Source organism: Aphelocoma coerulescens, chromosome 14, assembly GCF_041296385.1.
Source record: "Aphelocoma coerulescens isolate FSJ_1873_10779 chromosome 14, UR_Acoe_1.0, whole genome shotgun sequence".
NCBI classification, from domain to species: Eukaryota; Metazoa; Chordata; class Aves; order Passeriformes; family Corvidae; genus Aphelocoma; species Aphelocoma coerulescens.
The window spans coordinates 14689872-14702640 of NC_091028.1; the positions used below are offsets into that span (position 1 = coordinate 14689872).

General features: G+C 42.8%; 1 long non-coding RNA gene across 1 annotated transcript in view; it reads right to left on the reverse strand.

Annotated features, from left to right (window-relative positions):
* Positions 1–12769, reverse strand: part of LOC138118815 (uncharacterized) — a 96394-nt gene extending 83625 nt beyond the window's left edge. Inside the window, exon 1 of the long non-coding RNA XR_011155292.1 lies at positions 12759–12769. This is a non-coding gene — a long non-coding RNA (uncharacterized lncRNA). The remainder of the gene's footprint in view (positions 1–12758) is intronic.

A 12769-nucleotide genomic window follows, 5' to 3' on the forward strand; every position in this document is an offset into this window, starting at 1 on the left:
CCAAGAAAAGCATCCTTCTAGATACTTAAATTTTAGTTCAGAGTTCAAATTGGGTAGAGAACTGTAAAGACTTGAACAGAAAGAAACCTGTTGAGCCCTAAGTCTTCTTGCAAGTAGACCATCTCTCATCTACAGGTTCTTATTTTTCTGGGAAATGTCAATTTTCTTAAGCCAATTTCAAAGAAGAGTGTATCTCACTGAAACTCTTTTTGTCTTATAACCACTCCAAACTTTCCAAGACTCATGTTATGAACACTATATTTATTCTTAACCATGCTCTTTCTGATATTTCTCTTAGGTGAACAGAGCCAGTGCGTGCATAGACACAGCACAGCTGATTGCTGCTGGATTTCACTGTAAGGTGCTTTACCTGGAGCAAAATCAGGCCTGGGGTGTTCAAGCAAACCTCAAATTCAGAAAGACCAGCTAGGAAGGACAGCATGTGAATGTCTTAATAATAATTTAAACTCTGATAACAATCAAGCAAAATTAGTTATATTTTAAAAAACCAAACAATTTGACAGCCCAAGACAGTATGGGCTTTCAGAACCATGCAAATGAAGATCTCAGTCAAGTCTGGACAAAACCAAGAGGCAATTTTAGGACTTAAACCCAACAAAAGGAAGCTGATCTCTGGCTGCAGGGATATCTGAGTTTCCCAGTGCCCAAAGCCTGGCTGGGAATGCAGGCACAGACCAGCTCTTCCCAGCAGGAACTCTCAGGTGCTCAAACCACAGCGAGCACCACAGCAGCTCCAGCGGAACTGAGCTCTTGGCAAGCTCTGCTCATCTCCTTCCTTATGCACAAAGCCCCTCTCTCCCTGCAGCACCCACAGCACAGCACCCACCTGTGCCCAACACCTTCCTGGCTCTGCTCACACTCCCAGTTCTCCCAGTCTGAGTCTGTGCTGCAGGCACAACAGTTCCAAACAGGAGAGGCCACCCTGAGCCTCAGAGTAATACATTTTCAGCCAGCAGCACTTGAGTATTGGGGTGTCAACACGAAACATTATTTCTCCTAAAGGGTCTTTATTAGCAAACATAGGAATACTGAATATTTAAGGCACAGTTCCATGACCTACTGCTCCTTACAGTGCAAGGAGAAAGCAGCACACTGATCTGCTGAACGTACAGCTGGGTTCAGTTTAAAGGATCACTGAGTGACAATCAAGATGCAGCAGTGCTGGGCACTGGTTATTCCACAGCACAGCAGGGGTCATATTTAACAATAATGAAACAACAAGGAGGCCCATCTTTTTTGTGGCTTCAGTTTTATTGTCCTCAGTAGCTATTTGCAGGGAAATGGTTGTGGAGAAAAGGGTTCAGCTCGACTCAAAAGAAGTTGTGAGAAGCCTGGTTTAGGAAAGACTAAACCTCACTGTAATCTGACCAGACCAGCCAGGTTCATCTCCACTGAATTCTTTATAGCTCTGTAGCATAAACTAGAAGAGATCAGCAGTAAGGACCAGATTTAGAAATTAAAATGGAAAGAGGAGGTAAGAAAAACGTCATCCATCCCTTCTGAAGAATGTTTGTAAAATCAGGTGGGTTTTACACTCTAAAATAAGTGGCTACCAACTCAAAATGTTATATTTAAAATGCAGTGTTATTTTAGACATATTTTGTTTGTGAAACTGGTCGGGATGGACTAAGAAGGGAGAAATTCCTGGATCTATACCTCCCCCAGACATTTCCCAGACATTTGAGTGCCCAAAATATACACTACTTTCTGTTATTTGATTCCATGGCAGCAACAGTTCTTTCTCCACAGCTACAGTGTTCACAGGCAGAAAAATCCCTTGGTTCCCTCCAGGCATCCAGCCCCCACCCTTATATTGCTGATACCCAGAAAATAAACCTACTTATTGTGCCCTTATTGATTTTGCAGAGCTTGAACATCTTTGGGAAACAGAGTCTACAACTCGAATAAAGATGATCTGATTAACTCTGAAATTGTACTTATTGCTACTAGACCCCTTTTTTCTTCCTAATGGGATTATTGATTTAGAGTTTATAGCAACTTAAATGTAACAACAAGACATGCTGTGGACAGAGATAAAGCAAAGAAAGAAATGTTCACTTTTAACACAGAGGAAAAAGTAATACTTCTCTGGGCATATCAGTGGAGATAGAACAGCTTTAAAATAAATGATTTGTTAAGCATTTTCCTGTAAAACCCAGGAATGTATTTGGTAGTGTTCCAAGGGACAGAGTAGCTTTCATCTGATGCAGCAGCACCTCCCTCCCTAAACATGCTTCTGTCTTCCCCCCCAGATGGTTAATCCTGATTTGTAGCAGCCCTGGAGAGAGGCCTGGCAGGGAGGAATGATGCAAGAACCGCCTGTGGACAAAATGTGAGGCTCTTAGTTTGGGCAGAAGAGCCCACTGACTTAGACCAGCACAGAGAACACAAGCCCATCACTTTTCCTCTCCCATAAATGAGATTTGTAGAAAATCTGAGACTTGACAAATAAAGGCACATGTAAGAAAAACATAACCAGATTGAGCAGTCAACATTGTTATTAACCCCTGGATTTTTACTTTTTAATGAATTGCACACAATAGCACATTAACAGAATTACCTTTGGAGTAAGGGGCAACAACCAGATAGCACATATTGTGTGCAAAAAACCACAAGTTATCCTCAGTGCAGATATGCTGCAGAATTGTTACTCCATGTAGAATTTGCATTGTTTTGCAGAGCAAAAATTCAGACTGATTCTTCAAAGAAAAGGAAATCTTCTCCCCTTGCTGCAATTGATGGAGAAAGAAAAGAACAAAAAACCCAAGCAAACAAAAAATGAAAACACAAAACCCCCTACCTTGAAAATGATGCATTTACCATAACAAAATACCAATATCCAGTCCAGTTTTACAGATCAGGACACGCTGAAGTGTCCTGAATTAGGAATGGGGCCATGTTCCAGAAATTCAAAGTAGCCCTTCTATTTCAGCTACCATGAAAGACAAAGATGACATGTACACCACAAAAGTTTTAAAAAATGGGTAGAAAAGTTCAGAGGCAAATTAAACAGGAGTTCAGTGCTAAAACCTGAGCTTGCTGCAGAAGTCTCAGCAGAATGTTAATGTCAAGAACTACCTATTTGTAAGGGAACAGTACACACTGTACTGAACAGCCTGAGATCCAACCCCTAAATAAAAGGGGGGCAAAAACAAAAAGAGAAAGAAAGTAAAAGTGAACAGGTATTGACCAGGTCTAGGGGAATTGCTGGGAGGAAAGACTACACGCACAAATTAGGTAGCTGAAGGCTACTGGGATTTCAGTTTTAAGATATTTATTGGACCACTTTGTAGTTTCAATTAAAAGGCCATATTAAAAGAATTGAATGGGGTAAGTGACAGATCTTCAAAAGCAGATGTCTACAGGGAAGCATTAGCAAACAACTGGGTGTTCCACATGGATTCATACCAGGCCTGGCATACTCACCACTCTCAATACAGAAGTAAATATATATTCCACTAGCAGAGAACTTACAAACTGTACAAAGGACACCACAGCAGTAAATTAGGATGGAAAGAGGCCAACACACTGGCCTGGATGGCTTAAAAGTTTGAGGTCTTTCCAACAAAACAGGCTTCCATAGAGCCAAGACACAAAGCTCTATGTCTAGGAACAACAAGAATTCAGCATGAGAAACTGCATGCTAGAAAGCAGAGTGAATAAAGGATTTGGACAACAAAAAGAACAAGCAATTTGTTAGGCATTCCCAGTGGCAAAGCTATCTAATATCATCCCTGAATATATGAATCCAAGAACAATGTCGGGGAGTGCAGATGATATTTGACTTCTCTAGAGGGGATTGGCAATAAGCTGTTCCTGCTTCAGACCCAGTGCTGGGGAAAGACTCATGATAGCAAAGGAAAAAAAGGCACAAAAGTGTTAAGTGCAAGAAATAGCCCAGAATGTTCCTAGTCCTTAATGCCACAGGCAGAAGATGGCCACTGCTGGCTTGGGAATAAAGAGTTCTCAAATTGCTGTGCTAGAGTTTTCAAGAATACACAGTGTGCAGCAAGGAACTTCAAACTCTTTCCTCTGCCTATAATGGCTCAAATCCAGTCCACCTAACGTTAGGCACCTTCTGTATCTCCAAAGTCAATAGCATAGTCAGAAATGCCAGTCCAGGGAAGAGAAAGTTCTTTTCAAATAACATCTCAAATCTTAAAGGCATCTTCAGCACATCTGTCTTTTTTACCCCTTAAGGAGAGTTTTCACAATTCCCCAATACCGTTTTGGGTCCCTTAAGCAGAACTGGTTCTGTGCTAAGCACCTGCAGGGGTGCTTCACTCTGCCCCACTGGGCCACACTTGGGCCAGGCTGGGGACCTCACTAAAATTTTTGTAGCTGTAACTTTCTTCTAAAGATTTTCTTAACTGAACTCAAATATTTCCATTTCATTTTTAACCCTCGTGTAATGATGTTTTTTCCTCCACAATGCAACCCTCCTCATTATTAATTTCAACACATGATGGTGTCTGCTGTTAAAAATTCCATAATAAATATTATTGCCAAGTGCTGATGAGCAGATTTTAAGCAGCATTTAAAGATTACAGGACCAAGGTAGGTCAAGTTATTTTAGTTCTCTCTGGAATCTAGAAAGCTCTTTTAAGCTGATTTTATGACGAACCCGATTGCCTGCTTTCATTACTAGAAATTCACCGTATCTAATCCCCTTGTTTCATGTAGCAGAGCGTGCTGAGTGACACATGAGTGTTTCTCTTTGTCCAGCTTAATCAACCAGCCGCAGTTGCATTCAATCACCTTCCCTGGTGAATGAGCCTTCCCTCACTACAGCTTCATCTAGAGAATAAATTGGTACCCACAAGGAGAGCAGGAGTGCTGATGGTTGTGCTGCAATGTTGATTCAGACCCTCAATAATACTCTGTTTGCATCAGTGACCCATCAGGATGCACATAAACAGTTTGTCTTAGTCCAAAAGTAATGGGAGATAAAGCAAACTAATTCAGCTTGAAGCGGAATGGAGCAGTACATGACCTGAATGCCAGGTTTTTTGGTGGAGCATCTGATAAAAGCGAGTTAAGAACTCCCTGTAGCTGTGTGAGCCTGTTTGTCCTGTCAGTAGCCAGGGGGAAGAGGGGGACACCCTCTTAAGGACACCTGGGCAAGGCAGCCAGCAGATCTAGAGGATAGAGAGCATGCCCAAAGCACACATCCCTCCTGATTGGAAGTTAATTTGTGTGACCTGCACCCAAAATCTCCGTTTCGGGGTGGATTGCACACCCAGGTCTTGAGCATCTCCTGCTCAAGGACTCTCACTGACTCCCTCCTTCCGGCTGTTTTACTCTGTGTGCAGCTCCCTCCTAGTTTTAATTCTTAGCACCTGCAGTGGTTAAAGACTATAATGACACAAGCAGCTTAAATAGAAAAAAAGCTGTAACAGGTACCACTGTCCTGATTTTTGTATCCGCAGGAGGTATTGGGGTAACAAAATCTTTCAGGGGACACAAAACCTTTGGATAGACGAATCCAAAGGAGCTGTTAGACTAAGATTTGGAAACTTGCTCTCAGTAGCAATCAATAGTCACAAGGAAGTTTCCTTTTTCTCAGCAGCTGTGTGTGTTTAGAGGAAGACAGACATCAAACCCAAATTGTGTGCATTTAAGTATGACCTCCGAAACAATTATGGCAGCAAAATATAGAGCAAACTAGAGCTTAATGGTTCTATTCAAGTACTTTTATCTCTAAAGGGACTGTTTCAGAAACACAGCTGAACCCAGAGACATGGCTTTGATTTCCTTCCCCCACCCTTCCAATTCAGAAAATAATTTAAATTCCGCAAGTGCTAAATTGACCTTGCATTCTCCTCTGCTTGCCTGTTAACTGCTTTAACAAGTGGTGCTTCCAGCCCTTCACAGCACATCCAGAACAGAGAGTGATGCAAATGTGAACTGATGGGATCAGAGAGCTTTACCCTACCATCAATTTCTATATAAATCCAGATGGGACATCAACAGGAATTCTGCAGACAGGAGATGACCCAAAGCAGCACTAATAAATCTTGCTGTTGTCATGTTGTTCTGTTACACTCCCATCCTTTTTGAGGTTTAAAATATTACAGCAATTCCCATCTGGGGCAAGGCCCAGAATGTAATTTCCTTCTCTTCTAATTCTTTCAACTGACAAGGCTGTCAACAGACGAGTCTCGGTCATTGAAATCAAGGTAGTTTCAGTGAGCCAGCAACATTCACAACTTCAGAGAGAAACTATGCATTAGCAAATACAATACAGCTTAGCATAGCTCTTCACTGAACCAGCTTGCAGTTGTCACTTAAACATTGATAATGCAACATAGTACAGTGATTTTTTCCAGGAAGCAAGCAAGGCTCTCTAAAAATCTCCAACGAGTCTTGATTTTCTGCTCCAGATGGATTTTCAAAGTCCTATTTGGAATTCACCCTGCTTGTTAGACAAAATCCATGTGCATTATTCTTAGAGGTATACTTAGATTAAACAAAGATTCATGGGCTTCTGTTTCGGATTTGTATTTTTCAAAGCCAAAAAAAGCATACAGCAATGTTTCAATAATGTCTCAAATGATGCTCAGAGTACACTCAAATAACAGAGAGCTCGTGTAACTGGATTTGTGCCATGCACTACTACAACAGCTTTGCTAATCCTAGAAGATGCAGAGGTAGCAAAGGGATGCTGAGGAAGTGCCATGCTTTACGATCAGGTAGTCTCTGTCAGCTCTTCAAGACACACAATTTATAAACAATTCTCATCTGTAGCCTTGTATGCTGAGCAGAAAGCAGAAGGCAGTGCTGTGGAACAGTTTTCTGGGAGTTCTTCCCACATTAACGAGTCCTTATTGGAAGTTAAAAAAACCCTTGGGTACAACACATTGCAAAAACTCCAGTGAACAGAGGCACTAAATCCAAAGCCCTCCAAAGCCAGTGGATTGTTCCCAGAGCTTTAGCAGATTCCTGACCACCCCATCGTACAGTCAGGTCCCTGCCTTTCAGAACTGTAGCACACAGCTACTAAAGAGCAACTGTGAAGAACCATTTCTCAATAACACTAAAAAAACCAGAAACAGCTTAAGAGTCTTTATCAGTCCCATATCCCCAGAAGCACACAAGAACCATTGGCAAGTCTGACATGGGTTTCTACAGCAACACTCTTTCACCTTGGCATTTAATTCAGATTGCTCCAGAGCACTCCTGTCTGCATCTGGAAAAATAAATGATTGTCCTCCCAGTAACAAAAAAGGGTTTCATACACACACCCCTCACAGGACAGGAGCATGGATTTAAAAGCCCACCATTTGAAGCCAGTTGGTGCAGTCCAGCCTCCCAAAATACAAACCTGACTTTTTGCCAAAGTCCAAGGGGAAGATGGTTCTTTCCATATCTACAACAATCACAACAGACATTATTTCCAACACCCAGTGCTGCATTCAGACACAGCTTTCCCCTTACCTCACACACTGCCGCGGTCACAGTTCTTCCACTTCTCCCCTCAAGTGGTTTATGCTTTTCACCCCCCTCCCTGTCTCTCCTCAAGTGTAAGAAGTCTGCTACCATGAACAGGGAAAAATAACTACATAAAGAGAACTGCTACTTCTTAGCTCAATGAACACCACTGAAATTTACATCCTTCAGTGGAAAAACAAGTGTGTGAATGACCAGCTTTGAATCTAAGCACTGAATGGAAAACCAGGACACAAGCCAAGAGGTACTGGCAAGATTTTTATTACCTATTATAATGAAGGTAGATTATTTTTATTTTCAGTCCCCACCCTCAGCCACCAGAAACTTGCCTCAGGGGCTGGTGGAGGATGGGAATGAATTAGGGAGAGAATGCCTGACACAACACATCCACCAAAGAAGTTGCCCCAAGATTTAGTCTGCAAATGCCAAGCAACACTCAGCTTCACACATAAACACTCAAGGAAGACAGCAAAGCTAATATTTCAGTTAAAGCAATAAATCCTCCACCTTCTCTGGTTTTCTGAAATGGCTTGGTATAAATTCTCATCTATGATTTTTTTTGCCGTATCAGAAAAGGGACCTGTTCATTTGGCAGGGATATTTATTGTGCTCAGCAAATGCTAGCACATTCCCCCCTTTAACACATATAACCCAATCTCTAAAAACTTGCCTTCTCACTGTATCCTTAAAATTACTGAGTGAAAATACAAAAAAAAAAAAAAAGGAAAAAGACATAACAGACTCCAGTGATTCAGAGTAACCCGCTCCAGCTTGTGTTTTTAAAAATAGCTTTAAAGTCACACCAGATTTTTTGTTTCATTTTTACCAGCATGTTCAGACTTGTCTCAAACAGTTTCCTGTTCTTCTCCCATTCAAGTCTATGGAAATTTTGCCTTCAGTGTAATCAGAAAAAGAAAATCAGGCATATTCAGTCCTAGTAAAGTAATCAGAAATGCATTAAAGGGCACAGCCTAGTGAGGGCTACACATCTCTAAAGTCACTTTACAGCCATCCTTTTTCAAAGTCTGCCCATGGTGAAGTACAGAACAGATGTCACTGAATTTCTGGGACCTAAACAACACCTCGTGCCAATTCAGCTCATGGATTTGAACAGGATAAGAAGATTAAAATCATGGCTACAGCCCTCAACAGGTCATCCTTGCAGGTCCCTGCATCTTCATCCCCTGGAAAATGCCGGTCCCGGTCTCCAGGAGTGAGCAGCTGACTCCCGAGCCATCAGAGGGCAGCCTGAGGCCCAAGAGTCACATACCAGCCCCTTCCCCTCCCCAGGGCTGTCAGATGTGGCCCGTGGCTGTTCGCAGCCAGCCCCCCTCAGGCTCTGCTCACCACAGCTGAGGAAGCCTTTGCTCCTCCCCAGGCTTTGTGCATCCTCCTTCCACTTGTGCACACAGAGCCCCACCAGCCTTCAGGCAATTCCCAGAACAAATAGGCTGCTTGCTATTTTCAGCAGGAGCCACTGTCATTGCCTGGACTCATGTCAAGGAAATATTTTTCTTATGTCTTTTCCAAATCCCAAGTGTAGGGGAAAAAAGAAAGACATTATCCCCCACGTAGTTTGTTCAAACTGATGTGCCAGGTCTTAAATTAACAAGTGAGAGCTGCATTCTGTCCCAAATACTTTGTCTAAAGCTCTTCCAAGCTGACCTGTGCAGTCAGTGGTGCCTGAGTAACCATGGCAGCATATCTGAACAATGCCAAATACTTTTGAACAGAGCCTGGAGCTGCTGATGGACGTGAGTAGGGAGCTGGATCTGCTGTTCCCCGAGACCAAACCGAGAGTGATGATGGGCAGGTGAGAGCTCTGGTACAGCCTCAGCATTAATACTGCAGCACAAGTGAAAATGGGGACCAAACCAGCTCTGGGAGCCTCCTGAATTGCCTGGGTACCTGTGGCCACCATAGTGACTCAACCAGGCAGTTGTGAGCACTGCCTTGCAAAGCCTTGGAGGTGCCAGTGTTCCATTTGACAACAGCCCCCACCAGGCCAGAAGCCCAAAGCACACACTGACAGCTGTTTGCCAGTTACATGAAATTATACTTGATGCAGAGAGGTATTTACCTACTGCAATTATCCCTGGAGCTTGAAGTATCTGCAAGACCTTAGAAGCCTTGAAAAAGCTAATTAGTGCACTGCCATAAATAATTTGATCTCTTAGGAGGATATGTACTCTCTACACAGTAAGTAACAGCTTTCTTTAATCGAAAAAAAGGATGATTTGCCCATGTATATCTCTATTTTATTATAGGTGTTTACCAACCATTTATAATTTGCCATAAAGAAAGCAGGAAAGCAGAAAATAAATAAATAAAAATAGACCCTGGCCTAAAACACAGCTCATTCCTGTGAGCTACACCATCCCTGGAAAGCAAATCTAGGTCTGTTCTGTTTTGTCAGACACAAATATCTCCTGCAGGGAAATCTCACATAAAATTAAAAGTCAGTGCAGATCACTCCTCCCAGACCCTTTTGCAGCTGCAGAGGTAGAATAAAGCTGCACAGGACAACCTCTCCCCAGCTCTGCATCAGGGAAGAGGCAGCTGCCTGCTCTGTTGCCCTCTAAAATGGGAGGAAAACCAATTGCTGCCTGATACAGTAAAAACAGCCATTCTGGAACCACAGCAGGACAGCACATCAGGTTTCCCAGGGCAAATCAACAGCCAACACCAAGTAAAATAAGAAATTTAAACAAAAGGAAAGTTATAAATCCCCTGCTTAGCTAGTGTTGTTACCCAGAAGTCTTAACATACTGCTGAGGTTGCCCTTTAAAGAGGTTTCCTTTCATCTGGTGAGGTCAGCAGAGCAATCTCCAGTAGTGGAGATAAGCCTGGGTGACGAACCCTGTTACAGTAACATAAGGAATTTAAGTTCCTCATAAGCTGGTTTAAGTGTTTTGAAAGACAAAATGTAAAAGAGCATCTAGTACCTTAAAAACCACCTAAATCCTCCTAAGAAATAGCCATTGTTACTTTTCTGAGTACTTATTTTTAAAAAGCACTCCAGGACTGCTGCTGGGCATAGCTTGGTGACATGAAAATGAGGGCAAACCTCTTGCAAACTCCTTTTAGCACGGAAGGGAAGCACCCCCAGTGCCACAGAGGCTCCAGCCAGCCCTGTGCGAGGTCAGCTCTGCCCCTGAGACTCAGGATAAGCTGAGTGGCAGCGAGGGAACAAGTGGGTACCACAGAGATCACTGCTCAGCATCCTTCCCATGGCAGGAGCCCCTGGGAGCAGCAGTGCCAGGAGCTGGACACACGTGCTGGGAGCCAGCACAGGTGAAACACCAGAGCATCACCAATAAATGAAACCATTTCTCTCTCTGGCATCAAGCCATCAGGGAGCTTCTGTATTTGAAGCTTTGCCAAAACATCAGCCCAGCACTCCTGTGGAGAAAGAAATGGCCCCTTGAACTCCTTGTGCAAATTTATACTTTTCTAAGAGCAGCCTTTTAGAAACAGCCATAGCCAGAGGGGCAATTAATTCAATTCTTTCCAGAAGATTTTTAGCTCTGAAAAACTCATGTATTATTTAAGCCTCACAGCTAACCATGAACATTATCAAGGTCCAACTTTCTCTTTGTGAAGGGGAAAAAAAGATCTAGAGACCTTTTGGTGAAAGATCTCTGGAAAAAATCCCACATCACCTTCAACCCCTACCACGATTCCCCAGCTACCAAGAGAGACCTTTCATTTCTGGAGGGAGTTTGGCAGTACCTAACTCTCTCCATCAGCAGGGTCCTTGCTGTGTCTCGCCTCAGATTTCTACAGGGATCACCACCTGTGGCAGAAGCCTCAGCCAGAACAGTGTCTCTTTTTAGGGTTTTTACACTCCTAGCAGGATTCAGGATGATGCAATAGAAGGCAGCTGATCTTCCCTCCCAGCCTGGGTAAATCAAATCAGCTGGATGAAGAATCCTTACACACAGAGTCAGGTGCCATTAGCAAAAAAGAAATCATCTATAGCTACATAAGCATTTTTTTAGAACAACCATTACCCTGATTGAGAAGGTGACACCTTTAAACACCTAACACAACACAGCAGTTTCACTACTGACCTGCTTTTCACCTTTGGGAAAGGCCTGAGGGAAACCTGATCTCTGAAGCAAAACAGAATCAGCTTCTCCCTGGCAGTCTCATGTCTTCACACACTGGGGAAGTGTGTGTAAAAATGGGGGTAGAGCTTTGCTGGTCTTCCCTGCATTTCTGAGACCTAAACCAACAGTTCAGTGAGCAAGTGCAGCCCAGCCAAAAGCTGCCTGGATCCAGGAGTTTGTCTCCCCTGCACAGGGGATCCCAGAGGCAGAGGTGATCCTCCTCTCCTCACCTACAGACAGCAAGTGTGTAGCTGGGGCCTTCAATCAAACACCAAACACATGAGGTGACCCACATTTTCTAGTGGCCAGCCAGTTAGCTAAAAAACTCATCTTTGAAGAAATATAACCTGGATTTAAACACACCAAATGCTCAATTTGTTGTCAGCCAACAGCCAAGGAACCAAGGATGTACAGAGAGGATGGTGCAATACAGAGACTGAAGAGCAGTCACAGCCAAGCAGCCCCTGCAGACCTGCCCAGTTACAGCTCCCAGGATGTTGGCTTGTTGGGATCACTGACATTGCTTTTAGGAGTCCCAGCTCTGCCTGGTTTTAAATAAAAACATGTTTTCTAGAAATCTGCATTACTGCATGTTCCAAGTCCAGCTTACCATAAATTATTACTTCTGCATTCAGAGCAGTTTGGGAACTGAAGGTTGTGTTGTCACTTCCACACTCCATAAACAATATAGATGCTGGAATGTGGCAATATTTACTCCTGTTTTGCCGTCTGATTGTATATTCATATAAAACATGTGACTCCCAGGATACAGAGCAGCAGAGGAACAGCCACAGCTTTTCACTCCCAAGATAAAGGTACAGAAATCAACACATCCTTTCTTCTTAATGAAAAAGTTCTATCACACACAAGAAAGAATAATATGTATATATATCTACATTAAAAAATAATGAAAGAAACCCTTTTCAATGGAATATATGCTCCTTAGCTTTGGCTTTTACTAGAGTCAAAAAAAAAGTTTTTTTAGTGTCTAAAAAAAACCCAACAATCTAACGCCCTCCTCCAAAATCCCTACCATCTGAACCATTTAATAAGTAAAAACCAAACCACCCCAACCCAAAGCCTGAGGGCTTTGTTAATCTTTAGAAGAACCATCTCACTTCTAGGTCAGTTTGCTAAAGGATGAACGTCCCCTTTCACCTGAGCACCTTGACATACCTTAGAAAAAA